Raw genomic sequence first — 23,749 nt, 5'->3', positions numbered from 1 at the left:
TGAATGACAGGTCTGAGATGGTCATTAGTTCACTGATAGCTCTGCTACCGGCCACGGGGCAGTGTGTGCGTGTGTTAAGTCAGAGTGTATGTGAGTGTCTAGTTGTGAATTTGGAGTCTGTGAGTGTGTGTGTGTGTGAGTGCCTAGTTGTTAAATTGGAGTGTGTGTGAGTGACTACTTGTGAAGTCGACACAGGCAAGGACCATTCCGCTCGGTCAGACACGTCACGTATAATCAAGTCTCGCGGTGCTCCCTCCTCCATACCCAACAAGCATTTCATCCCAGAAACATCCCCAATCTCCCTGCAGCATGCCAGGTCTTATCTCCGGCTGGCTGTAAATGGGCCGGCTGGCCATCGATTGCACCTCATTGTACAAAGAGACTGACATCCTACCTCAGGAGGTGTATTATATGCAGTAAGATAGACAGCAGAGAATTAGATTTGTTGCATTTCCCCTTAACTTCAGATAAAGTTTATATTAAGTGTGTGTGTATTTCTAGAGGCCTTTCCGTGAAGATTACATATTAAGTCTAAAGGTTAGGTTTCATTGATGAGCCATCTCATTAAATATAACTAGTTATTCTCAGTAGTGGCCATGCTTGGCAAAATAACTGGAAATGTCCTAAATGTCCCAAGGCTAAAACATCCAGAAATAGTCATTACAGCCAACCTACATACAAATCAATCAATCCGTCAATCAAATGTATTTATACAGCCCTTTTTACATCAGCTGATGTCACAAAGTTCTGTACAGAAACCCAGCCTAAAAACCCCAAACAGCAAGTAATACAGATGTAGAAGCACAGTGGCTAGGAAACACTCCCTAGAAAGGCGGGAACCTAAGAAGAAACCTAGAGAGGAACCAGGCTCTGAGGGTTGGCCAGTCCTCTTCTGGCTGGGCCGGGTGGAGATTAGAAACCTAGAGAGGAACCAGGCTCTGGGGGTTGGCCAGTCCTCTTCTGGCTGTGCCGGGTGGAGATTAGAAACCTAGAGAGGAACCAGGCTCTGGGGGTTGGCCAGTCCTCTTCTGGCTGTGCCGGGTGGAGATTAGAAACCTAGAGAGGAACCAGGCTCTGAGGGGTGGCCAGTCCTCTTCTGGCTGTGCCGGGTGGAGATTAGAAACCTAGAGAGGAACCAGTCTCCGGGGGTTGGCCAGTCCTCTTCTGGCTGTGCCAGGTGGAGATTAGAAACCTAGAGAGGAACCAGGCTCCGGGGGTTGGCCAGTCCTCTTCTGGCTGTGCCGGGTGGAGATTAGAAACCTAGAGAGGAACCAGGCTCTGGGGGTTGGCCAGTCCTCTTCTGGCTGTGCCGGGTGGAGATTAGAAACCTAGAGAGGAACCAGGCTCTGGGGGTTGGCCAGTCCTCTTCTGGCTGTGCCGGGTGGAGATTAGAAACCTAGAGAGGAACCAGGCACTGGGGGTTGGCCAGTCCTCTTCTGGCTGTGCCGGGTGGAGATTATAAGAGTACATGGCCATTTAAGGCCAGATTGTTCTTCAAGATGTTCAAACGTTCAAAAGACGACCAGCAGGGTCAAATAATAATCAGTGGTTTTAACGGGTGCAACAGGGTGCAACCTCAGGAGTCAAATGTAATTTTATTGGTCGCATACACATACAGTTGAAGTCGGAAGTTTACGTACACTTAGGTTGGAGTCATTAAAACTCATTTTTAAACCACTCCACAAACTTCTTGTTAACAAACTATAGTTTTGGCAAGTCGGTTAGGACGTCTACTTTGTGCATGACACAAGTAATCTTTCCAACAATTGTTCACAGACAGATTATTTAACTTATTATTCACTGTATCACAATCCCAGTGGGTCAGAAGTTAACATACACTAAGTTGACTGTGCCTTTAAACAGCTTGGAAAATTCCAGAAAATGATGTCACGGCTTTAGAAGCTTCTGGTAGGCTATTTGACATAATTTGAGTCAATTGGAAGTGTACCTGTGGATGTATTTCAAGGCCGACCTTCAAACTCAGTGCCTCTTTGCTTGACATCATTGAAAAATCAAAAGAAATCAGCCAAGACTTCAGAAAATAAATTATAGACCTCCACAAGTCTGGTTCATGTGGAAGGAAGATTATGTGGATATATTGAAGCAACTCAAGACATCAGTCAGGAAGTTAAAGCTTGGTCGCAAATGGGTCTTCCAAATGGACAATGACCCCAAGCATGCTTCCAAAGTTGTGGCAAAATGGCTTTAGGACAACAAAGTCAAGGTATTGGAGTGGTCATCACAAAGCACTGACCTCAATCCTATAGAAAATTTGTGGGCAGAACTGAAAAAGCACGTGTGAGCAAGGAGGCCTACAAACCTGATTCAGTTACACCAGCTCTGTCAGGAGGAATGAGCTAAAATTCACCCAACTTATTGTGGGAAGCTTGTGGAAGGCTACCAGTTACCAGTTAAACAATTTAGGCTACCAGTTAAGGAAGGCTACCAGTTAAACAATTTAAAGGCAATGCTACCAAATACTAATTGAGTGTATGTAAACTTCTGGCCCACTGGGAATGTGATGAAAGAAATAAAAGATGAAATAAATCATTCTCTCAACTATTATTCTGACATTTCACATTCTTAAAATAAAGTGGTGATCCTAACTGACCTAAGACAGGGAATGTTTACTAGGATTAAATGTCAGGAATTGTGAAAAACTGAGTTTAAATGTACTTGGCTAAAGTGTACGTAAACTTCCAACTTCAACTGTATTTAGCAGATGTTATTGCATACAGTGCCTTGCGAAAGTATTCGGCCCCCTTGAACTTTGCGACCTTTTGCCACATTTCAGGCTTCAAACATAAAGATATAAAACTATTTTTTTGTGAAGAATCAACAACAAGTGGGACACAATCATGAAGTGGAACGACATTTATTGGATATTTCAAACTTTTTTAACAAATCAAAAACTGAAAAATTGGGCGTGCAAAATTATTCAGCCCCTTTACTTTCAGTGCAGCAAACTCTCTCCAGAAATTCAGTGAGGATCTCTGAATGATCCAATGTTGACCTAAATGACTAATGATGATAAATACAATCCACCTGTGTGTAATCAAGTCTCCGTATAAATGCACCTGCACTGTGATAGTCTCAGAGGTCCGTTAAAAGCGCAGAGAGCATCATGAAGAACAAGGAACACACCAGGCAGGTCCGAGATACTGTTGTGAAGAAGTTTAAAGCCGGATTTGGATACAAAAAGATTTCCCAAGCTTTAAACATCCCAAGGAGCACTGTGCAAGCGATAATATTGAAATGGAAGGAGTATCAGACCACTGCAAATCTACCAAGACCTGGCCGTCCCTCTAAACTTTCAGCTCATACAAGGAGAAGACTGATCAGAGATGCAGCCAAGAGGCCCATGATCACTCTGGATGAACTGCAGAGATCTACAGCTGAGGTGGGAGACTCTGTCCATAGGACAACAATAAGTCGTATATTGCACAAATCTGGCCTTTATGGAAGAGTGGCAAGAAGAAAGCCATTTCTTAAAGATATCCATAAAAAGTGTCATTTAAAGTTTGCCACAAGCCACCTGGGAGACACACCAAACATGTGGAAGAAGGTGCTCTGGTCAGATGAAACCAAAATTGAACTTTTTGGCAACAATGCAAAACGTTATGTTTGGCGTAAAAGCAACACAGCTGAACACACCATCCCCACTGTCAAACATGGTGGTGGCAGCATCATGGTTTGGGCCTGCTTTTCTTCAGCAGGGACAGGGAAGATGGTTAAAATTGATGGGAAGATGGATGGAGCCAAATACAGGACCATTCTGGAAGAAAACCTGATGGAGTCTGCAAAAGACCTGAGACTGGGATGGAGATTTGTCTTCCAACAAGACAATGATCCAAAACATAAAGCAAAATCTACAATGGAATGGTTCAAAAATAAACATATCCAGGTGTTAGAATGGCCAAGTCAAAGTCCAGACCTGAATCCAATCGAGAATCTGTGGAAAGAACTGAAAACTGCTGTTCACAAATGCTCTCCATTCAACCTCACTGAGCTCGAGCTGTTTTGCAAGGAGGAATGGGAAAAAATGTCAGTCTCTCGATGTGCAAAACTGATAGAGACATACCCCAAGCGACTTACAGCTGTAATCGCAGCAAAAGGTGGCGCTACAAAGTATTAACTTAAGGGGGCTGAATAATTTTGCACGCCCAATTTTTCAGTTTTTGATTTGTTAAAAAAGTTTGAAATATCCAAGTGTCCCACTTGTTGTTGATTCTTCACAAAAAAATACAGTTTTATATCTTTATGTTTGAAGCCTGAAATGTGGCAAAAGGTCGCAAAGTTCAAGGGGGCCGAATACTTTCGCAAGGCACTGTATAAATATTAGGATGAGCAATGTCAATACTTATTTTCCACCATAATTTGCAAATAAATTCATTAATAATCCTACAATGTGATTTTCTGTATTTTTTTCTCCTCATTTTGTCTGTCATAGTTGAAGTGTACCTATGATGAAAATTACATATTTTTAAGTGGGAGAACTTGCACAATTGGTGGCTGACTAAATACTTTTTTTGCCCCACTGTATTTAGACACTAGAGGTTAAACTGCCCAGCCAGCATCTCCCTTCATTAATAATAGTGTATATATTTAGACACTAGAGGTTAAACAGCTCAGCCAACTCAGACCTCTAGCCCCTAGGCACAGATACCCAAATCTTGAGACATAGCTGGATATACTAGTCTAGATATTTTCATGTCACTGGGGGTGGGGTGAAAGAGATAACTTCTTTCAATTCTACAAATCTTTGCCATGGGGCAGAGAGAGAAAAATGTGCAGTTATAGCGAATCTCATGCTATTCTACACATTTTTCAATGAGGCTGACAGTATTTAGCATTATTAAAGCTAATTTCCTGATATTCTACACATTTTTCAATGAGGCTGACAGTATTTAGCATTTTTAAAGCTAATTTCCTGATATTCTACACATTTTGCCATTATGACATGTTCATATGCTATCTAGGGAGAGGGGGGCACCTCCTTTTTTGGGGTTGGGGGCCCTCATTTTTTATAAAAAATGTAACACAATGTGATTTCTGTCACTACTCTGAGCTGAGGTTGTGTGCTCCCCTGGCTTTTTCCGACAGGATCAGAATATCTGACATAGAACTCTATTCTATCCTTAAACCAGAAAGAATTTAGTAGGAAATAGTTATGCTGCACAATTAACTTACACTCTAACCATTGTTGCGCATGATTCCAAATCTCTCTTTGTGTAATAGTCTGTGGTACCATCTACTGTTGCAGGAGATTCCATCTGTACAGAATGCTGTTTTCTCTGCAGTGTAATGTAGTTTCGGTTAAGTGGGGGCCCTCTGCTGTTTATTGCTCTCCTGGGGTGTCGCTGGGTCGAGATGCTCTGACATTCACCATTCATCTGTGTCCATGTCAGATTGGCATAAAACCTTTCAGAGACACAGCCTGGATGGACATTCACACCACACACACAGAGGATGTACTGCATAATAACAGCACAGAATGCAACGGAGCTGAGCAGTACATTATTGTAACACTACACATCACAGTAGGAATGGGTGAAATATATCATATTTTAAGGTGTACTAGCATGGGGGTGGTAGGGTAGCCTAGTGGTTAGAGTGTTGGGCTAGTAACTGAAAGGTTGCAAGTTCAAATCCCCAAGCTGACAATGTACAAATCTGTCATTCTGCCCCTGAACAAGGCAGTTAACCCACTGTTCCTAGGCCATCATTGAAAATAAGAATTTGTTCTTAACTGACTTGTCTAGTTAAATAAAGGTTTTAAAAAATGAAATAGATCCACATACTGGGTGGATCTTTACAGTACTGTTGATATTATAGAACATATTTTGATGCAGTGCTAAAGAAAGCAACACTTGTATAAATTGGACTCCTGAACTGTCAGGTTTGTTCTAGTCTGGGTATCAATAAAACCAGCAGAATTGAGAAAGCCCATTAAAACCACTTGGTCAGAATGAATTTGTTGCAATCCTAGGGTCATGCACTACTTGTAAAACATGCTGTATTTAAAAAATGCATCATTAAAAAACATTAAATACTGTCAAATACCACCATACTGCTAAAATGTAGAAAAATATTGTGATATGACTTTTTGGCCATATAGCCCTTCAATAATACCAGAAAAGCTGGTGTTTGGAGGATATATTGGCACAGGGGTTGTTATGCCCAGTAGCTGCATTTGCATAAGCTGTTTTCTAGTGACATTTATTTGGATACATCCATATCAATGAACTAATGAGGCGTGATTTCGCCTGGCATAGAGAATGTGCTCTCTCGTCAGGACACTGTTGTTCAGAAGAGCTAGCCAACAACACAGCTAACAGAATCACTTCAAACAGAAGCTGGAAAGACTGTAAACTAGCTGCACTTCTTTTCATTTGACCTTTTTTCAAATGACATTTCTTTGTATATATCCATAAAAACTATGCCAGCTGATTCATGATTTCAACTGGCTGAGAAACGCTGCCTGCCTGTCTGTCTCGTCCAGACTCTTTCATCACTATGGGACAGCTGCATATGGAATTTGAATACTGAAACAATGTTGCAAATGTCAGAGAGACAGACAGCAAGGTTTATACAAATCTCTGCTGTTGAAAACTATGTGTTAGTCTAAAAGAAATGTGAGATGATGTCTATATGCTTTTTATAGTGGAGATCAAGTTTATAAATTGCCTGGCAGGGCTGATGAGACAGTAAATTGCGCAGTCAGATGGAACAGAGTAAAAATAGGCATTTTAACGTCATTGATTTAGCCGGTGGTAAATTGTGGAATAGACACTGCCTGGAATGCGGTTTTATCTAATCAGCATTCAGGATTCGAACCACCCTTTGTATAATACAGTACAGCCATACAGTCAGACAATAATTGTCTTACAAATAAAATAGAGTTATGACAGTTATTCATTTAGAACACAAGCTAATAACATTAGAACAACAATAGAATCCACCAATAAGAACATAATCCAGTCATATTTTAGGTATAAAATAGACCTACTACATTAAGAACTGAGTACAGTATACATCAACCACAGTCCATCTACATGAATAGATTCCAGCTTTGCATTTTTAGCAGAATCGATCTATACATTAACAGCAGGAAAGAGTAGACTCTTGTTCGATGACAGAGTTCTGCATTAAGAAAAGAACAGCAGACAGCATGGCCCCCAAACTGCTTGTCACAAACCCTTAAGCACAGGCCGTACCCCCGAGAATTACGTTACATCTCAGTGTGTCCACGGTGAAATTATCTTCTAGGATCCTGTATACCTGCTTCTCTAGAGATGAATGGAGAAAGATCTGTGAACTGAAATATATTTTATTTATGATGAAAGTCCCACTGATTTAAGGTCAAATAAATACTTCAAAGTCTGAGAAATATGTGCTGATCTTAGCTGAAATAATGGGGCTAGACACTAAGGCCCCTGGGAGATCCGCTGTGTTTTCCATGGGATTCATGGGATGATGATACAGGGTGGTCCACATACACACATATACTGTAGAGGGGCATTTCGATTTAAAATGACCCATGAGCACCAATATGTGAAGTTCATAGGAGCATATCTAATTGGGTGTCAAATTAATGCTAATAGTCTATATTTTGGGGGAATTAAGGCATACAGTGCCTTTGGAAAGTATTCAGACCCCTTGACTTTTTCCGCAAAAATAAATCCTCAGCAATCTACACACATTACCCCATAATGAAAAAGCAAAAACATGGTTTTAGATTTTTTGCAAATGTATAAAATACTATTTTAAAAATACCTTATTTACATAAGTATTCAGACCCTGTGCTATGAGACTAGATATTGAGCTCAGGTGCATCCTGTTTCCATTGATCATCCTTGAGATGTATCTACAACTTGATTGGAGTCCACCTATGGTAAATTCAATTGATTGGACATGATTTGGAAAGACACACACCTGTCTATGTAAGGTCCCACAGTTGACAGTGCATGTCAGAGCAAAAACCAAGCCATGAGGTTGAAGGAATTGATTGTGTCGAGGCACAGATCTGGGGAAGGGTACTAAAACATGTCTGCAGCATTGAAGGTCCTCAAGAGCACAGTGGCCTTCACCATTCTTAAATGAAAGAAGTTTGGACCCACTAAGACTCTTCCTAGAGCTGGCCGCCCGGCCAAACTGAGCAATCGGGGGAGAAGGGCCTTGGTCAGGGAGGTGACCAAGAACCCGACAGTCACTCTGAACATCTCCAGGCTGTGTAAGGTCTGTTTGACCAAGAATGAGAGTGATGGAGTGCTGCATCCAATGACCTGGCCTCCACAATCATCCCACCTCAACCCAATTGAGATTGTTTGAGATGAGTTGGAGCGCAGAGTGAAGGAAAAGCAGCCAACAAGTGCGCAGCATATGTGGGAACTCCTTCAAGACTGTTTGAAAAGCATTCCCTGTGAAGCTTGTTAAAAGAATGCCAAGAGTGTGCAAAGCTGTCATCAAGGCAAGGGGTGGCTATTTTGTAGAATATAAAATACATTTTGATTTCTTTAACACTTTTTTGGTTACTACATGATTACACATGTGTTATTTTATAGTTTTGTTGTCTTCGCTATTATTCTACAATGTAGAAAGTAGTAAAAAATAAAGAAAATCCCTTGAATGAGTAGGTGTGTCCAACATTTTGACTGGTACTGTACATCAAAACACAATAATGTTGACATAAAGACCTATGCCAACTAATAGCATCACATATTTATTTTTACCAAAACCGTTACCAAAAACTCATATATTTTACAAGGTGTCCAATCAAAAACACATCTTTTGACCATTGGGTAAAATATGAATTGTGTAGATATACTCCTCTAACAGAAACTATGGGCCAAACCTCATGTCTCTATCATAATTTGTTCAAAAGTTATTGGAGTTTTTACCCTTGTATGAATGTCAGAATTAGGGTGACTAAATCAATGGAGGCCAGAGAAAAAAAAGCAGAAAGAAATCTCTGTGGGTAGAGACCCTATATCTTTAAGATAGTTTCTAATTTCTCTCCCTCATGAGTAAGGAAGATAATGAAAGTTCACAGAAGTAACAAGTAATCACCAATTAGTTATAGTGATTTTACTGATATCAATTTTGTTTCTGAATTATTAAGTGATTAAAACTCAACCAAATTGGTAACGGAATTACCCAAAAATCTGTACTGGAATTACTGTAACTGAAATGGTAACAATGGGTGATTCATAATCGACACAAACCATAGTTGGGTCACCTGCTACTTTCCTCCCTTCCACTGGCATACTGTTATGTTCAGCTCATAACTGTTTTTTTTGTCTTTCTGTCATCTGGTAGTCAAACCAAGAGTGTTAAAACAGTCTGGACAACCTCTCCCTCTCTCTCTTCCTCTCGCCCTCGCTGCCTTTCTCAATATCCAGTTAATGTCACCTCTTCCAGATCTTACTGACACCTACCCAGGAGCCCCCTCTCTCTCCATTTACTTTAACCAGCATCCTCACCCACTGAGCACCGACCAACACCGGACGTCTATGGACGTTGGAAAGTAGTTGAAATTTGGTCAGTCCACCCTGGCCTTGATGTTAATTTCCACAGATGAACCAGACTAGAACACATCTGAACCTATCATAGACATATGTTTCACAAGTTTGGATAGCACAGTACAGTACAGTGAGTACAGCATAGTAGAGTACAGAACAATAAGTACAATACAGTACAGTACTGAGTACAGTACAGTAAAGAAAAGTAGAATATAGTATATTGTACTATATCGTATGTTTCACAAGTGTGGATAGCACAGTACAGTACTGTGTACAGTACAGTAAAGAAATGCATAGTATATGTATAAATAAATAGTAAATGCATAGTATAGTACAGTACTGTACAGTGAGTAGAGCACAGTAGAGTACAGTACAATGCAATACAGCACAGTAAAGAAAAGTAGAGTACAGTATATTGTACTGTATTCTACTGTAGTGAACTATACTCTACTGTACTGAACTCTACTATATTCTACTTTATTGTACTGAACTCTACTGTACTCTACTGCACTGTACTGAACTCTACCCTACTCTGCTCTGCTGTATTGTACTCTACTGTTCTCTACTGTGCTGCCTGCGCTGTGATGTCCAAACTTGTGAAACATGGAGAATGACTTTCATATCCATAATTATGCATTTCTGTGTAGTCAGTGTTGGAAAGCTACTCTGAAAATATAGTTTACCAGCTACCAATTACTTCACATAGGAAGAGGTTAGTCTACACTATAGCTACCCTTATTAAGAAACAGATAGTTTACTTACCTAAAGACTAAGTAGTTTACTACATCCCAACTACTTTGTGAGAAATGATCATCTCTAAATCAGAAATGTCATAGACTACACATTGCAAGAACAAATCACTCTGCAGTCAGATTAACATAATGTGACATTTATCCTATTAAACACAAAAACTATGTTTCAAGTGAGAATAAGGCTGGTTTGGTACATAAAAAGAAAGAAAATCTTGCCTACTTTTCCCATGTAGTTAGTTACACCACTACATGGCAAAAAAAAGGATTAAAGATGCAGTATGCATAAATCTATCCGCCATTTCCTGGTTGCTAAAATGAAATGGACAGCGCTTTATAAGGCGCTTTATCAGCACTTCCTCAGTTCATTCATTCATTCCAAGCACCAAAATGCATATTAGAGCTTATGCATAAGCTTATGATCCCAAGCCCCCTAAAAAAAACTGTATTTTAATTATGATTGTGCCATTATTGTCACGTCTACTCCCGCTCCCCCTCTCTGGTGCTCGAGGTCGCCAGGCTGCTTATCATTACGTACACCTGTCATATATTTGTTACGTGCAATCAGCGCTTCATCGGACTCACCTGGACTCCATCACGTTATTAATTACCTCCCCTATATCTGTCACTTCCTCAGTTTCTTTCCCGAGTCAGCATTACTGTCGTTATGTCCTGTCCAGACGCTGTTCGTGTTTTCTTTCCTGTCTGTTTATTCATTAAATACAGAACTCCACAATTTGAAGCATCAGGGAGTTATTTGTTTTTTGTTTTTGTTGGTGACGTCAAGTTCGGTTGGCGCTGAAAAAGCAACCAGAGATGCCTCAGCTGGCTCGTCAGGCTCCCATGCCTCAGCTGGCTTGAGAGGCTCACGCTCCTCAGCCGGCTTGTCCGGCTCCTACGCCTCGGCCGGCCTGCCAGGCTCGCCCTTGAGGGACGCCAGGTGGTGCCCCTGGAGGGGGTACTGTCACGCCTGCTCCTGCTCCTCCTCTCTGGTGCTCGAGGTCGCCAGGCTGCTTATCATTACGCACACCTATCACCATCGTTACGCGCATCAGCGCTTCATCGGACTAACCTGGACTCACCTCCATCACCTTATTAGTTACCTCCCCTACATCTGTCACTTCCTCAGTTTCTTTCCCGAGTCAGCATTAATGTCGTTATGTGTCCGTTGTCCAGACGCTGTTCGTGTTTTCTTTCCTGTCTGTTTATTCATTAAATATTCACTCCTTGTACTTGCATCTCGTCTCCCAGCGTCTGTCCTTACAATTAAACAACACATAGCCTACCACATTACCATGGCAGAAAGAAATACAACAAAAGTGATTTAAGTTGTCTTCAATACATAATTGGTCTAGGTTTTGAGTGTGGACTGTATTAATATACATACTGGATGGATCTTGTGCTACGCTCCAACATGTACTGTATATCCATTAGTCTGGGAGAGAACGTATAACCCTAGGCGATGTTGTTGGTTCATTGATTGTTCAGTTAGCCTACAATTAGTGAATATGTATTTGAATAGCCTAGTAATAGGGAATGTTTTATATTTTCATAATTAATTGGGTGAAACATTACCTTTAGCTATACAGAATATCTCACCACCATGCGTTTTCATATCCTCCTCTCTATCCTTCACTATTTTCTCGAGCGCACAGATGGCCTGTTAACAGTTTAGTGAAATATATTTCATTGCAATGTTTTCAAACAGATTTGACATGTGTTTGCCAAATGAACTACTGGGTAGCTGCAGGAACAAGGTTGGAGAGCCCATGGATACAGAGTTTGGGTGGAAGATCACCTGTCGGGCAGCGTGAGCATGTTCAAACAGTGGTTGATGCATGGCTGAAATAAGGGTTCTTACATTTATCTCTCAGCAGCTCACATTAAACACAGATCCACTATAAAACCGAAGTAGTCGACAAAACGGCCCGGCGGGAAAGTGCCATGTCTCCTTTCTCTCTTCAAGTGCATACAGACATGTTTCCCCTGCCCCTGTTCCTGCCCATTTGATAATGGGACATTATAAAGCGAAACAAGTTTAAAATATTAGTAAAAACGAGACTAAATTAAGAATAGTCTGATACACTCGCATTAACATCTGCTAACCATGTGTATGTGACCAATAAAATTGGATTTGATTTGATTTGATAGGTGAAAATATGATCACTTGATGAGACTGCTGTGCAGTCTGAGGCAAAGGACTGAGCAAGCTTTTCTTTACACTTTGTCTACCACCCCAGGTAAATCAAGCTCGCAATAAAAACAGATTTTAAAAAAGGATTAAAGAACACTGCACAAAGGGGACCTTGAAGAGACACGGACATTTTCTATAGCTTGTATTGTACTTTTCACTGTGTGATGTATTAGACCTAGATATTGTGTGTATGTACTGACATGTAAGCACACAGCCATGCAATCTCCATAGACTAACATTGGCATTAGAATGGCTTCACTAAACAGCTCAGGGACTTTTAACGTGGTACCGTCATAGGATGACACCTTTCCAACAAGTCAGTTTGTGAAATTTCTGCCCTGCTAGAACTGCCCCGGTCAACTGTAAGTGCTGTTGTTGTGAAATGGATAAGGCTCAGCCGCGAAGTGGTAGGCCACACAAGCTCACAGAATGGGACTGTGCTGAAGCGCAGTGTAAAAATCAGGAGCTTCATGAAATGGGTTTCCATGGCCGAGCAGCCGCACACAAGCCTATGATCACCATGCACAATGCCAAGCGTCGGCTGGAGTGGTGTAAAGCTCGTCGCCATTGGTCTCTGGAGCAGTGGAAACGCATTCTCTGGAGTGATTTATCACACTTCACCATCTGGCAGTCCGACGGCTGAATCTGGATTGGCAGATGCCAGGAGAACGTTACCTGCCACAATGCATAGCGCCAGCTGTAAAGTTTGGTGGAGGAGGAATAATGGTCTTGGGCTGTTTTTCATGGTTTGGGCTAGGCCCCTTAGTTCCAGTGAAGATAAATCTTAACACTACAGCATACAATGGCAGTCTAGACGATTCTGTGCTTCTAACTTTGTGGCAACAGTTTGGGGAGTTTTTAGAAAACGTGGTCGCATAAAAACCTGAGAGAGATTTTACCTTAATCCCGGTACCAAAGTTTACATCTACACAGTTCTTCCACAAAATTAGTTTTTGCACATTTTTCAATGTAAATTGTTAAAATAAGTGATTGTGCAAAGAGTTTCATGGTTTGTTCAACTGTGAAATCATAGATTTTTGTTTGACATACATTTTAGAGTAAAATAAATGAATCAAAACGTAATTAGAGTTCACACACAGGCACACAGTTGCACTGCACACATGCACATGCATGTATGCACGAACACACAGGCACACATACACATACACAAACACTTGCACACACATAGAGAATAGTGTGTTACTGTTATCTGTAACGCTGCTCCTCGCTCTAGAGCTCTACAGTACAGCGCTGTGCCCAGAGGCTGTCTGTAACGGTGCTCCTCGCTCTAGAGCTCTACAGTACAGCGCTGTGCCCAGAGGCTGTCTGTAACGGTGCTCCTCGCTCTAGAGCTCTACAGTACAGCGCTGTGCCCAGAGGCTGTCTGTAACGGTGCTCCTCGCTCTAGAGCTCTACAGTACAGCGCTGTGCCCAGAGGCTGTCTGTAACGGTGCTCCTCGCTCTAGAGCTCTACAGTACAGCGCTGTGCCCAGAGGCTGTCTGTAACACTGCTCCTCGCTCTAGAGCTCTACAGTACAGGCTGTCAAGGGATATCAAAGTAGAAATGAGAGCTGAGAGAGTGGGAGAAAGAGGGTGTGGGGCAGAAATGCTCTTCGAAAAGCTCATTACATTTGTAGGGGAATTGTTTGTCTACCATAATGGGTTTTAATAATTTTTGTGTTGTTTTAGTTGTGTGTGTGTGTGTGTGTGTGGTTCGTGTTTGCTATTAAGTACTAGATGTCTCATTTATCTCCTGTTCTCATTGATAGTCAGCGTGTTATCACTCTACACATACTTGAATTTGTTTCTTGTGCTTCTTGCCAACTGGGACATGGCCACTCTCCCTCGCTCACCTGTGGTGGGTAATATGTAGATAGATGCACCTGTCTGCAGTGAGCCAAAACGTCTCCCTGGGATCCACAGTCCATTCTCTCAGATAGAAATGTAGTTGTAAACCATATGGAACCAAAGGAATGAAAACTCCAGACCCTTGGCTCAAAGTCACACTGGGCCCAGCTGATAGTTGATATGTGGTGGGTGAGCAGGCTGGCGCTCACAAGGCTGCCGTGCGTCACCTAGGCAGATGAGATGCTTCACATTGGTAGCGGAGGAGGTGACCCACCTTTAAATGTAAATGGCAGAGGCCTCCGAAATCTGCTACATGAATCCAGTCCATCAGCAGCTGCCCAGTCACCCAGGTATCAACAGTCCTTTCCCTATGATGTAAATGCAGTCATAACCCACATAATGTAACAAGCCATACAGGACACCTCCCTTCCACATACTGAAGTATGTTAACATAGGTTTACCATTCAAGAAACCACAGACTTTGTGGTGACTCATGCCTTTCTGCCTACCCACCGTGGTATGGAAGCGATATTGACAAAGCATTAGTCAGACCATGAACTGTAGCCTTGTGCTACATAATGCTGTAACAAGGGACGAAACTCCCTCCACTTCCACTCCCACACTGAACCAAGAATTCTCTGTATTTATCGTGTCTTGACTCATGACCCAGAGGTATTTAGATCCTGGCCTGCTGGTTTCTATCCTTCACCTCTAATCAGGTACTGATTCAGACTTGGGACCTCGGGTGAGTGGACAGTGAATGGTCAATCAATGACATTAAGCAATTAGTTAATGATCAGAGAGAGAAGTCCAAGAAACAGAACTGAAGAAAACAAAGATGAGGAGACGAGGAAAGAAGCAGTAAGTCAAGAACCGTATTTAAAGGCTTTGTCCTAACCCTTTATTGGTTGAGTGCAGAGTGTGATGCCTCTGGTTAGAGGCTGAGGTTTAGTTCTTTCTGGACATTGTATTTGCTCAGGGCAGAGACGACTTCAGAGAGACTGTTACAGATGTAGGATCTTCATTTGAGCCAGTTTTCTACAGCAGGAAAATGATCCTGCAGCAACAGGAAATGTGAATTATAGTTAATGGACATTTTTGTAGGGGTTGAATTAGATTTTTTTTATGGAAAATTGTCTGAAATTTCAAAGTGGAAATTACAATCTTTAGAAGCTGTTTTAAACATCAAATACACTAGAAGTTTTACATTTCCTGCATTTCAGGAAAATTCTCCTACAGCAGGGTGGTCAAATTAAAATAATACATCTGTAGTGTGTGTAACTGTGTACTGAAGGAGGGCTCCCACTCCCACACAATACCATAGCAGCTGCTGTATCAACAGTCTGGTGTAAAGAGACAGGCACTGTAGACACAGTAGTGCACCACAGCACCAAAATGAATGGCACCAAGTCAAATCAAATAAAAACATGTATTGAATCAATAGACATTGTTGTTCAAGGCTGCTAACATGAGTCACCTCTCACACGCCATAGATCAAATCAAAAGGTATTGGTCGCATATGCATATTTAGCAGATGTTAACGCAGGTGTAGCAAAATGCTTATGTTTCTAGATTCAACAGTGTGGTAATACCTGACCGTACAAAACAATACACGTTCATTTTTAAGAAATCGAAAGAAAGGGATTAAGAAAAATAAAATATTAGAATGAGCAATGTCATCGTCCGGTATATAAATATATATGTATATAATGGTGTGTATACTCTAGAAATTATGGGCAGTATATGAATAGAAAAGGTGTGTACAGCAGTAGTTATATAGAATAGGCCTTGACTAGGATACAGTATGTAAACATGATTAAAGTGTACATAGGGAAGCAGTTTCTAAGGTGCAGGGTTGAGTATTGGGTGGTAGCTGACTAGAACAGTGACTAAGGTTCAGGGTAGGGTACTGGGCGGAGCTCGCCTAGTGGTGACTGTTTCACAGTCTGATGGCCTGGAGATTGAAGCTGTTTTTCTGTCTCTCGATCCCAGCTTGGATGCACCTGTACTGTCCCCGCCTTCTAGATGGTAGCGGGGTGAACAGGCTGTGGCTCGGGTGGTTGTTGTCCTTGATGATCTTCTTGGCCTTCCTGTGACACCGGGTGCTGTTGGTGTCCTGGAGGGCAGGCAGTGTGCCCCAGATAATGCGTTGGGCTGACCGAACCACTCTCTGGAGAGCCAGAGAGGGAGGTGCACCGGCCGGTTGAGGGACCGGCCGTACCAGACGGCGATATAGCCCAACAGGATTTTCTTAATGGTGCATCGTAGAAGTTTGTGGGAGTCTTAGGGGCCAAGTCAAATTTCACGCCAAGGAACTTGAAGATTTTCACCCTCTCCAATGCGACCCCGTCACTGTGGATAAGGGTGTGCTCCTACCTTGTGTTGTTGCCTACCTTCGACACCTGGGGACGGCCTATCAGGAAGTCTAGGACCCAGTTGCAGAGGGCGGGGTTCTGACCCAGGGCACCAAGCTTACTGATGAGCTTGGAGGGCGCTATGGTATTGAAGGCTGAGCTGTAGTCTGAACAGCATTCTTACATAGGTACAGTGCCTTGCGAAAGTATTCGGCCCCCTTGAACTTTGCGAACTTTTGCCACATTTCAGGCTTCAAACATGAAGATATAAAACTGTATTTTTTTGTGAAGAATCAACAACAAGTGGGACACAATCATGAAGTGGAACGACATTTATTGGATATTTCAAACTTTTTTAACAAATCAAAAACTGAAAAATTGGGCGTGCAAAATTATTCAGCCCCCTCAAGTTAATACTTTGTACTTTGCTGCGATTACAGCTGTAAGTCGCTTGGGGTATGTCTCTATCAGTTTTGCACATCGAGAGACTGACATTTTTTTCCCATTCCTCCTTGCAAAACAGCTCGAGCTCAATGAGGTTGGATGGAGAGCATTTGTGAACAGCAGTTTTCAGTTCTTTCCACAGATTCTCGATTGGATTCAGGTCTGGACTTTGACTTGGCCATTCTAACACCTGGATATGTTTATTTTTGAACCATTCCATTGTAGATTTTGCTTTATGTTTTGGATCATTGTCTTGTTGGAAGACAAATCTACGTCCCAGTCTCAGGTCTTTTGCAGACTCCATCAGGTTTTCTTCCAGAATGGTCCTGTATTTGGCTCCATCCATCTTCCCATCAATTTTAACCATCTTCCCTGTCCCTGCTGAAGAAAAGCAGGCCCAAACCATGATGCTGCCACCACCATGTTTGACAGTGGGGATGGTGTGTTCAGCTGTGTTGCTTTTACGCCAAACATAACGTTTTGCATTGTTGCCAAAAAGTTCAATTTTGGTTTCATCTGACCAGAGCACCTTCTTCCACATGTTTGGTGTGTCTCCCAGGTGGCTTGTGGCAAACTTTAAACGACACTTTTTATGGATATCTTTAAGAAATGGCTTTCTTCTTGCCACTCTTCCATAAAGGCCAGATTTGTGCAATATACGACTGATTGTTGTCCTATGGACAGAGTCTCCCACCTCAGCTGTAGATCTCTGCAGTTCATCCAGAGTGATCATGGGCCTATTGGCTGCATCTCTGATCAGTCTTCTCCTTGTATGAGCTGAAAGTTTAGAGGGACGGCCAGGTCTTGGTAGATTTGCAGTGGTCTGATACTCCTTCCATTTCAATAGTATCGCTTGCACAGTGCTCCTTGGGATGTTTAAAGCTTGGGAAATCTTTTTGTATCCAAATCCGGCTTTAAACTTCTTCACAACAGTATCTCGGACCTGCCTGGTGTGTTCCTTGTTCTTCATGATGCTCTCTGCGATTTTAATGGACCTCTGAGACTATCACAGTGCAGGTGCATTTATACGGAGACTTGATTACACACAGGTGGATTGTATTTATCATCATTAGTCATTTAGGTCAACATTGGATCATTCAGAGATCCTCACTGAACTTCTGGAGAGAGTTTGCTGCACTGAAAGTAAAGGGGCTGAATAATTTTGCACGCCCAATTTTTCAGTTTTTGATTTGTTAAAAAAGTTTGAAATATCCAATAAATGTCGTTCCACTTCATGATTGTGTCCCACTTGTTGTTGATTCTTCACAAAAAATACAGTTTTATATCTTTATGTTTGAAGCCTGAAATGTGGCAAAAGGTTGCAAAGTTCAAGGGGGCCGAATACTTTCGCAAGGCACTGTATATATCTTGTCCAGATGGGATAGGGCACTGTGCAGTACGATGGTGATGGCATCATCTGTGGATATTTTAATTTTTTATTTATTTCACCTTTAGTTAACTCGACATCTGTTGGGGCAGTATGCAAGTTGTAATGGGTCTAGGATGTCGGGTAAGGTGGAGGTGATATGATCCTTAACTAGCCTCTCAAAGCACTTTATGATGACAGAAATGTTCTGCTATGGGGCAACAGTACTTTAGTTCAGTTACCTTCGCTTTCTTGGGTACAGGAATAATGATGGATATCTTGAAGCAAGTGGGGACAACAGACTGGGACAGGGAGAGATTGAATATGTCCGTAAACACTCCAGCCAGCTGGTCTGCACATGCTCTGAGGACGTGGCTTGGGATCCATCTGGGCTGGAAGCCTTGTGAAGGTTAACTTTCACATCTGCCACGGAAAACGAGAGCTCCCAGTCCTCGTGATCGGTGGTGGCCCACATTGGCTGCACTGTGTTTTCCTCGAAGCGGATAAAGAAGGTGTTTAGATTGTCGGTGTCCGCGACATGGCTGGTTTTCCCTTCATAATCCGTGATTGTCTGGAGTCCCTGAGACATACTTCTCATATCTGAGCCATTGAAATGCGACTCCACTTTGTCTCTGTACTGACATTTTGCCTCTTTGATTGCCTTATGAAGGGCATAGCTGGATTGTTTGTACTTGTCCATGTTCCCAGTCACCTTGCCAGGATTAAATGCGATGATTTGTGCTTTCTATCCACGGTTTCTGGTTTGGATAGGTTGTAATCATCACAGTATGGCTGTCAAGAAGTGCACTGGATGTTGGGATGTTCTAAGATATTGCAGATAAAGTGTAACTACAGGTTACATAAGATGAGGACCTTAGAGACATGTGTGTGTATACAGTGGCTTGCAAAAGTATTCACCCCCTTGGCATTTTTCCTATTTTGTTGCCTTACAACCTGGAATTAAAATAGAGTTTTTGGGGGGTTTGTATCATTTGATTTACACAACATGCCACTTTGAAGATGCAACATATTCTTTATTGTAAAACAAGCAAGAAATAAGACAAAAAAAAAACAGAAAACTTGAGCGTGCATAACTATTCACCCCCCCCCCCCCCCCCCAAAGTCAATACTTTGTAGAGACACCTTTTGCAGCAATTTCACCTGCGAGTCTCTTGGGGTATGTCTCTATAAGCTTGGCACATCTAGCCACTGGGATTTTTGCCAATTCTTCCAGGCAAAACTGCTCCAGCTCCTTCAAGTTGGAGGGGATCCGCTGGTGCACAGCAATCTTTAAGTCATACCACAGATTCTCAATTGGATTGAGGTCTGGGCTTTGACTAGGCCATTCCAAAACATTTAAATATTTCCCCTTAAACAACTTGAGTGTTGCTTTAGCAGTATGCTTAGGGTCATTGTCCTGCTGGAAGGTGAACCTCCGTCCCAGTCTCAAATCTCTGGAAGACTGAAACAGGTTTCCCTCAAGAATTTCCCTGTATTTAGCCCCATCCATCATTCCTTCAATTCTGACCAGTTTTCCAGTCCCCCGTTTTTCGGGGTGATGATAGGTATTGGATTTGCGCCAGACATAGCATTTTCCATGATGGCCAAAAAGCTACATTTTTGTCTCATCTGACCAGAGTACCTTCTTCCATATGTTTGGGGAGTCTCCCATGTGCCTTTTGGCAAACACCAAACGTGTTTGCTTATTTCTTTCTTTAAGCAATGTCTTTTTTTCTGGCCACTCTTCTGTAAAGCCCAGCTTTGTGGAGTGTACAGCTTAAAGTGGTCCTATGGACAGATACTCCAATCTCCGCTGTGGAGCTTTGCAGCTCCTTCAGGGTTATCTTTGGTCTCTTTGTTGCCTCTCTGATTAATGCCCTCCTTGCCTGGTCCGTGAGTTTTGGTTTGCAACCCTCTCTTGGCAGGTTTGTTGTGGTGCCATATTCTTTCAATTTTTTCATAATGGATTTAATGGTGCTCCATGGGATGTTCAAAGTTTCTGATATTTTTTTATAACTCAACCCTGATCTGTACTTCTCCACAACTTTGTCCCTGACCTGTTTAGAGAGCTCCTTGGTCTTCATAGTGCTGCTTGCTTGACGGTGCCCCTTGCTAGTGGTATTGCAGACTCTGGGGCCTTTCAGAACAGGTGTATATATACTGAGATCATGTGACAGATCATGTGACATTTAGATTGCAATCAGGTGGACTTTATTTAACTAATTATGCGACATCTGAAGATAATTGGTTGCACCAGATATTATTTAGGGGCTTCATAGCATATGCACGCACCACTTTTAAGTTTTAATTGTTTAGAATTTTTTGGATGCCAAGGGGGATGTCACGCCCTGACCTTAGATATCTCTGTTTTTCTATATATTTTGGTTAGGTCAGGGTGTGACTAGGATGGGTACTCTAGTTTTTGTATGTCTAGGGTTTTTGTATGTCTAGGGGTTTTTGTATGTCTATGTTGGCCTGGTATGGTTCCCAATCAGAGACAGCTGTTTATCGTTGTCTCTGATTGGGGATCATATTTAGGTAGCCATTTTTTCCCCATTTGTGTTGTGGGATCTTGACTATGTTTAGTTGCCTGTCTGCACTAAGTTGTTTAGCTTCACCTTTCGTTCGTTGGTTTTGTTGTTTTTGTTAAGTGTTTCATTCATTAAAAGAGAATGTACGCATACCACGCTGCGCCTTGGTCTCACTCATACGACGATTGTGACAGAAGATCCCACCAAAAATAGACCAAGCAGCGTGTACAGGAGGAGTGGACATGGGTGGAGATCCTGGATGAAAAAGGACCATGGACGCCGTCCTAAGGAGGAGATAGAGGCAGCGAAACCGGAATGGCGACGATACGAGGAGATAGCTCAACTGAGCAAGCACGAGAGGCAACCCCAATATTTTTTTTGGGGGGGGGGGCACATGGAGCCAGTCAGGGAGTCGAGTGAGGAGCTCCGGAGAGAGGTGATGGCATTGAGAGCGCTGCAAAACGGGCGTTCTGATGTGCTTGTCCTCAGCCCGGTGCCACCTGTACCGGTCCCACGCATCAGGTCTCCAGTGCGCTTTCACAGCCCAGTGCGTCCTGTGCTAGCCTCCCGCACTTGCCAGGCTGGAGTGAGCATCCAGTCAGGAAGGGTTGTGCCAGCTCTGCGCTATAGACCTCCAGTGCGCCTCCACAGTCCAGTACGTCCTGTGCCTCCTCTCCTCACTCGCCCTGAGGTGCATGTCATCAGCCCGGTGCCACCTGTACCGGTCCCACGCATCAGGTCTACAGTGCGCCTCCACAGTCCAGTACGTCATGTGCATCCTCTCCTCACTCGCCCTGAGGTGCATGTCATCAGCCCGGTGCCACCAGTGCCGGCACCACGCATCAGGCCTCCAGTGCGCCTCCACAGTCCAGAGCTTCCGGCGACAGTTCCCAGTCCGGGGTCTCCAGCGACGGTCCCTAGTCCGGGGTCTCCAGCGACGGTCCCCAGTCCGGGGTCTCCAGCGACGATCCCCAGTCCGGGGCCTCCAGCAGCGGTCCCCAGTCCGGGGCCTCCAGCGACAAGCTGCAGTCTAGAGTCTTCAGCGGCGAGCTGCAGTTCAGAGCCTCCGGTGATGATCCATGGTCTGATTCCACAGAAGTGGAGGGATCAGCATAAGGAGGGGGGGTGCCACCGAGGGTAGATGCCCACCCGGACCCTCCCCTATAGGTTCAGGTTTGCGGCCGGGAGTCTACTGTCACACCCTGACTTTAGATATCTCTGTTTTTCTATATATTTTGTTTAGGTCAGGGTGTGACTAGGATGGGTACTCTAGTTTTTGTATGTCTAGGGTTTTTGTATGTCTAGGTGTTTTTGTATGTCTATGTTGGCCTGATATGGTTCCCAATCAGAGACAGCTGTTTATTCGTGTCTCTGATTGGGGATCATATTTAGGTAGCCATTTTTTCCTCATTTGTGTTGTGGGATCTTGACTATGTTTAGTTGCCGATCTGCACTACGTTGTATAGCTTCACGTTTAGTTTGGTTGTTTTTGTTGTTTTTGTTAAGAGAATGTACACATACCACACTGCGCCTTGGTCTCACGCATACGGCAATCGTGACAGGGGATGAATGCTTTTGCAAGGCAATGTATGTGTGTGTCTGTTGTGAAGTCTGAGTGTAAACTCATACAGAGCAGTGCGTGTAATGAGGATTGTATTTGTTTCTGTTCCCTCTGAGTCAGAGAGAAACAAAGGCACAGTGCTACCCAAGTCCTACCGCATAAGGGTGTGCACAGACAGCACACACAACAGTGCACGCACACACACACACACACAACAGTGCACATACACACACACACACAACAGTGCACGTACACACACATACACACACACACACACACAACAGTGCACGTACACACACATACACACACACACACACAACAGTGCACGAACACACACACACACAACAGTGCACGTACACACACATACACACACACACACAACAGTGCACGTACACACACATACACACACACACAACTTGTTTCCTCATTTCAACAAAAAAATGCAATATGATGACGTTGAATCAACGTGGAAAACTGATTCATCTTTTTAAAGTCATCAACGTGAGGGAATTCCATATCTTTTTCACCCAACTTGTAACTAAATCCAATGTCACGGTGACATTGTTTGTTGATTTCACATTTAATTCATCTTAGTTGACAACTCAACCAAATGTAAATCGAAAAATAGACATTGATCTGACTTCTGTGCACAGTGGGACACACACACACACTCTCACTCATCCACACACACGCTTCATCTCACTAAGATGGAATGCACTCACATTTACATTAACAAGACTTATCAGACAAAGTCTTGGCGGAAAACATTTTTCTGAGTGACTTAAAGAATTCCCCACAAGTGAAGCAGGAAATGGTAACTCATGTTGTAGAGTAGACTGTGAAGTGTGTATGTTCTCAGAATGCAGGACTCTGGAGAAATGCTGCAGTGCAGTGTACTGTTTGATACTCAGATTGACTCAAACCAAAGGTAAACCTTGTTGATGTTCACTGTCTGTCGCTTAACCAAACAGCCATTTAGTGTCTCTGGCTGTTGATTCATCTGTCAGTTGTTGTGGAGGAGCAGCACAGCACCACTTGATATGCTAATCACAAACACCTCAGTGGCTCCTGGGCTGAGACAGATTTGACAGAGGTGGCTGTGCCTCTTCATTAGCTTCTAGTTTATGTAAAGAGGGGGAGTGGAGAGGGGAGGAGAGAGAGAAGACAGGATGAGGATGAAA

The 23,749-nt window shown here is 42.9% G+C and overlaps 1 protein-coding gene across 9 annotated transcripts in view; it reads left to right on the top strand.

Moving 5' to 3' along the window:
* Positions 1-23,749, top strand: part of sytl5 (synaptotagmin-like 5) — an 84,774-nt gene that overhangs the window by 13,420 nt on the left and 47,605 nt on the right. For 2 of the 9 annotated variants that reach the window (XM_090230263.1, XM_090230259.1), the window contains exon 1: positions 14,934-15,173. The exons of 6 other annotated variants lie outside the window; for them this stretch is intronic. The gene's annotated coding sequence lies outside the window, so the exon portion shown is untranslated. Of the gene's footprint in view, positions 1-14,925; positions 15,174-23,749 lie in introns of those variants that run through there. One more of the 9 variants, XM_090230261.1, reaches the window with a different exon arrangement.

The sequence above is a fragment of the Oncorhynchus mykiss genome, chromosome 3 (assembly GCF_057628025.1).
Source record: "Oncorhynchus mykiss isolate SJ-2025 chromosome 3, ASM5762802v1, whole genome shotgun sequence".
Classification (NCBI taxonomy): domain Eukaryota; kingdom Metazoa; phylum Chordata; class Actinopteri; order Salmoniformes; family Salmonidae; genus Oncorhynchus; species Oncorhynchus mykiss.
The sequence above is the reverse complement of the archived record's forward strand: the minus strand, read 5'-3'. Positions and strand labels throughout refer to the sequence as shown.